The following is a 6000-nucleotide window of genomic DNA, read 5'->3' as shown; positions in this document are numbered from 1 at the left end:
GCCATTGATCACACCGTGTCCCCACACGGGCGCACAGCACCGCGAGCAACCGCACTGGCAACGGATGAACCCCAGAACCCGCAAAGGTGAGAGACCGGTTCGTGACAGTACCCCCTCTTCTACGGGTGGTCTCCGAACACCTTTGAACCTTGTCAGGATTTTTGGAGAAGTATTTCTGTACCAGTCTTGGAGCATGAACATCTTCAGAGAAAACCCAGGATCTCTCCTCCGGACCGTAACCCTTCCAGTCGACCAGAAACTGTAAACGTCCATATCGGGAACGTGAGTCCACAATCTCTTTAACTTCAAATTCCTCATTCTGCAAAGAGTGAACTTTAGGAGATTTGGACTGGGTAGTACGGAACTTATTGAGAATCAAAGGCTTCAGTAAAGATGTATGAAAGGCGTTAGGAATTCTCAAAGACGGTGGCAACTTGACTTTGTATGACACAGGGTTGAGTACCTTTACAATGGGAAATGGACCAATAAACCTGGGAGCAAATTTCTTAGAAGGAACTTTGAACTTGAGATTGCGCGTAGAAATCCAAACTTGGTCTCCCACTTTGTAATTCGGTACAGCTTTACGTTTTCTATCTGCAAAAGATTTATAACGAGCGGAAGTTTTGACCAAGGACTTACGTACACAACTCCAGATGCTAGATAGACGTTGAAGCTCTTGATCTGCCGCTGGGACCTCTAGGGCTGGCAATGGATGAAACTCTGGCACACGAGGATGAAAGCCGAAGTTAATATAAAAGGGCGTAGATTCTGAAGATGAATGGAAGAGATTATTATGAGCAAATTCTGCCAATGGAAGATAGTCAACCCAGTCATCCTGTGAGGACGATATATATAGCCGGAGAAATGTTTCAAGGTCTTGGTTGACTCTCTCAGTTTGTCCATCTGTCTGAGGATGATATGCAGAAGAAAAGTTCAACTTGACATTTAAAGATGAACAAAGCGACCTCCAAAACTTGGCCACAAACTGTGTTCCCCGATCAGAGATAATTTCTCGAGGAAGGCCATGCAACTTGAAGATTTCAGAGATGAACAATCTGGCTAGTAAAGGGGCTGATGGTAACCCAGTTAATGGAATGAAATGTGCCATTTTCGAAAATCGATCCACTATCACCCAAATGGTATTTCGCCCTTTTGATGGAGGTAGATCGGTCACGAAATCCATTGAGATATGAGTCCATGGTTGTTTGGGTATGGATAGTGGATGTAATAGACCTGGTGGAGAACTTCTTGGACTCTTATGTTGGGCACATTTAGGACATGCTGCTATAAACTCTTGGACATCGGCTTTGAGACGTGGCCACCAATAAGACTGTTGAATAAATTTGAGAGTCTTTAGAACCCCAGGATGACCCATGAAGGAAGAGGAGTGAGCCCAGGTAAGCAGCCGTTTTCGAAGACTTGTGGCGACAAAGGTCTTGCCAAGCGGAGGAACTGGAGAGGTTCGAGTCATTAAAAAGGACCTAGGATTCACAATGGCTTGATTCGTGGTAGCATCATTTAATTCAGAAGAAGCAAAGGACCGGGAAAGGGCATCTGCCTTTTTGTTCTGAGACCCTGGACGATAGGTGAGTTTGAAATCAAATCGTGAGAAGAAAAGCGCCCATCGAGCTTGTCGTGGATTCAAACACTGAGCTGACTGCAGATACAGAAGATTCTTATGATCAGTATAAACTGTAATGCGATGTTGTGCTCCTTCTAGAAGGTATCTCCACTCCTCAAATGCCAACTTGATGGCAAGTAACTCTTGCTCACCGATTGCATAATTACGTTCTGCCGGGAGGAACTTACGGGAGAAATATCCACAGGGATGGACCTTTTTATCTTCAAAGACTTGTGACAACACAGCTCCTACTGCTTCTGTAGATGCATCCACCTCTAGTAGAAAGGGACGATTCAAATCAGGCTGTCGAAGAATGGGGGCTGACACAAAGGCTTGCTTTAAATCAGAGAAGGCTTTGATTGCTTCAGAAGACCAGTTCATAGGATTTGCTCCCTTGCGAGTTAAGGCTGTGATGGGAGCAGCTAACGTAGAATAATTCTTGATGAATCTCCTATAGAAATTCGCAAAGCCAAGAAATCGCTGAATCCCCTTGAGAGTTGAAGGAGTGGACCAATCTCGGATAGCTTGTACCTTACCTGGATCCATACATAGCTCTGATCCAGAAATGATGTAACCAAGGAACGGTATGGAAGATACTTCAAAAGTGCACTTCTCTAACTTACAATAAAGTTGATTTTCCCTCAGACGTGTCAGTACCTCTTTAACTTGGTGACGGTGAGACTTTAGATCCTTAGAGAATATTAGGATATCATCCAGGTACACTACTAGACACTTGTAGAGAAGATCACGAAAAAGTTCATTCACATAGCTTTGAAAAACTGCAGGTGCATTACAAAGACCAAAGGGCATTACGAGGTATTCGTAATGCCCATCCCGGGTATTAAAAGCAGTCTTCCACTCGTCCCCTGCACGGATGCGGATTAAATTGTAGGCCCCTCGGAGATCCAGTTTTGTAAACACAGTAGCTCCCTTTACCCGGTCAAATAATTCTGGAATTAAGGGTAATGGATACTTGTTTTTCACAGTGATCTCATTGAGTCCACGGTAATCTATGCATGGTCGTAACCCACCGTCCTTCTTCTTAACGAAAAAGAATCCGGCTCCTGCAGGTGAAGAAGATGGTCTGATAAATCCTTTGATTAGATTTTCCTGTATATAGTCAGACATAGCTTGCGTCTCTGGGATGGATAGCGGATAAATTCGTCCCCTAGGAGGGGTTTTGCCTGGAACCAGGACGATTGGGCAGTCCCATTCGCGGTGAGGAGGTAGAGAGTCTGCTGCTTGTTTACTGAAAACATCTGCAAAAGATTGATACACCGGAGGTAGGTCAGGAAGGCTAATTGACCGGAGAGGTACAATGGAGGCTAAACAGTCCTTGGTACAAGATTTACCCCACGAAAGGACTTCCATGGTATGCCAATTGAGTTGAGGATTATGTTTCTGCAGCCAAGGTAAACCAAGTATCACATCTTGAGAGGCTTTGGGAATCACGTAGAAGGAGAGGTATTCGGAATGGAGCACACCAACTTTCATCTTGAGACATACGGTTCGATGAGTAATTATACCATCTGGAATTCGACTTCCATCCACTGCTGTGACGGCAACTGCTGCTTCCAGAGGCATGGTTTGAACTTTAGACCGCATGACAAAGGCTGAGGAGATGAAGTTCTCGGCTGCCCCGGAATCTAGGAGAGCTGAAACTTTCACTGTAGAACTTGGAACTTCTAATTGAATAGACAAGGTCGGCTCTTTCCCAGAACGTGATTCTAGAGTAACTCCTTGCTTAACCTCTCTTGAATAAGCTAGGAGCGAGAGTTTCCCGGTCGGAGTTTGCAGAATTTAACTAAGTGTTCGGAGGACCCACAGTACATGCAGAGGTTACCCTGTCGACGACGAAGTCGTTCCTCTTCTGTGAGGCGAGAGCGCCCAATCTGCATAGGTTCTTCTGTCGTTACCGGAGACTGTGAAGAAGAGTCTTGTCGAGGCCTAGGATGATAACGTGGACTGGATCGCTCTGCCCTGGATTTCTCTAAACATCGCTCCCTGTAGCGTAGGTCAAGTTTGTTACAGAGAGAAATCAATTCATCCAGTTTAGTTGGCACGTCCCGGATAGTTAAATCATCCTTGATTCTCTCTGAAAGTCCATTCCAAAACGCGGCGATCAGAGCCTCCTCATTCCAGTTTAACTCTGAAGACAACGTGCGAAACTGAATAATATATTGACTGACAGGACGTAAACCTTGATGTAGACGGAGAATCTCCAAGGATGCTGAGGTGGTCCTGCCTGGTTCGTCAAAGATTCTCCGGAAGGAAGATACAAACTCTTTGTAATTAGAGAGGATAGGATCACCTCTCTCCCATAATGGTGATGCCCACTCCAGAGCCTGACCAGAGAGGAGGGCAATAATATATGCGACCTTAGAACGAGCTGATGGGAAACTGGCGGACATCAGTTCGAACTGGATCTCGCATTGATTCAGGAATCCTCTGCAAAGTTTTGGAGTCCCGTCAAACTTACTTGGAGAGGGTAACTGCAAGCGGGACGTAGGCAGCATCACAGGAGAAGCTGTAGTGGTAACTGGGACAACCGGAGTTGGAATCTGAACTTGAGACGTTTTAATAGCTGTATGAAGAGTCTCTAAACGGTCTGCCATAGTTTGCATAAACTGCACTATTTGTGTCTGTATAGACTCCTGGTTTTCCAGACGGGAAAGGATATCTGACGTAGCACCGCCTCCTGCGAATTGGTCACTTGACGGATCCATGTGGCCAGTGCTTACTGTCAGGCCTGGGTGTTTTTGTGAATCCGTTAACCCGGAACCAACCACAGGTGTAGGTGCTGGGGTATGAAGAAAGCAGGGAGGACGAAGAAAGTTCCGCTTCATATATTTATTAAATAACAATTCAGTAAGGAGTTAAATGACTAGTTGTTAATCATCATTATACTGAAATATTGCAAGAATGGCAGAAATAATATGCAAGAGAAAACTCAAAAATAAATAAAAGAAATGTTCATGGAAACATATGCAAAAACAAGCTGAAGAATAAATGTTGAATTGTCCAAATATAAACAAGCTTTGATGCTGAACTGCAGATTGTGTTTAACTGGTTAATGCAGACATGGTGAATTAACTGTAAGAATTTGCAATGGAGTTTTGAGGGTTAACTGAGAAACTGTGATGAATTATCCTTGTAATGACAACATAGCAAATAAAAAGTACTGAATTGGGTTACTTGCGGGTTCCGGAGATCACTGTGAAACTGTAGTAGAAGACAAGGTGATGAATGGGTTAAATGCAGAGTTGAACAAACGAACAGCTGAGAGAAACAGAATCCTCCAGACTTTGAATGATAGGCAGACTGACAAGGTAACCTCATGCAGGACACTGGGAATCCAACTATTTCCAATAGGAGTGCAATTAACTGACAGCACAGCGGAGAGCCGGTGGATCTTTCAGCAGTGAAGGCTGCAGACGGACCTCTGGGAACGGAGGCGATATCTGGACCACGGGAATCACACAGGAATGCACGGAGAGAGCTCAGAGCTAGAGCACAGCTTTGATACAACAAAGCACTGGCCCAGAGTAACATAATCCCAGCCTACTTAAAGGCAGCACAAGCACGGGATTGGCTTACACCTGCCCACAGGTGTTTTCACAAGTGCTCAGTATTAGCTATTTGGTCTCCAACATGGCCACCTCCTATACAGCAGACACACCGCAGTGCCTTAGGCCATTTGGTCCCCGCACTCACAGTTCCCAGACTCTGCATTACCTGTGCCATTGATCACGCCGTGTCCCCACACGTGCGCACAGCACCGCGAGCAACCGCACTGGCAACGGATGAACCCCAGAACCTGCAAAGGTGAGAGACCGGTTCGTGACATTCTGAAGCTTATTCCCTGCACTACATCGGACCTAGTTACTGTCCAGCTACCCTGTATTCTTATTGTTGGAAACTACTGCTTCTGCATTAGTCCCATCGGCAGTGCAGACACTGGTGGTATGGCTGGCGTTTGGACATCTTAGATCACATTTTAACAGCCTATGCATTGCTTGTGAACTTTTTATTTGTTTTATCTTATTTTTTATTTTTTTATTTTATTTTAGTTTTTTTTGGGAGCAGCTGCTGTGATGTTGCACTTACACCTGTCTGCGCCTAGCCCTACTGATAGATTTATTCCTCTACCTACCGGCATGTTAGAGCGGTCGTCCGGTGGTCATTTGTGAGACTTTGTTTCACGTACTATATGGCCTTTTCTGTTGACATAAGAGGCTTGCATTAACCCAGTGTCTTGGACATTGCTCTTCCCTCTAGGGTTCTTTGATATAGCAGTGCTCGGGCTACAGTGCTGTTTAGATGTTTCCTAGCTACGTTTGCATAACAGGCTACGGGGGTCATTCCAAGTTGATCGCTCG

This window comes from Pseudophryne corroboree, chromosome 2 (assembly GCF_028390025.1).
Source record: "Pseudophryne corroboree isolate aPseCor3 chromosome 2, aPseCor3.hap2, whole genome shotgun sequence".
In the NCBI taxonomy this organism is placed as follows: domain Eukaryota; kingdom Metazoa; phylum Chordata; class Amphibia; order Anura; family Myobatrachidae; genus Pseudophryne; species Pseudophryne corroboree.
This window is presented reverse-complemented; position numbering follows the sequence as displayed.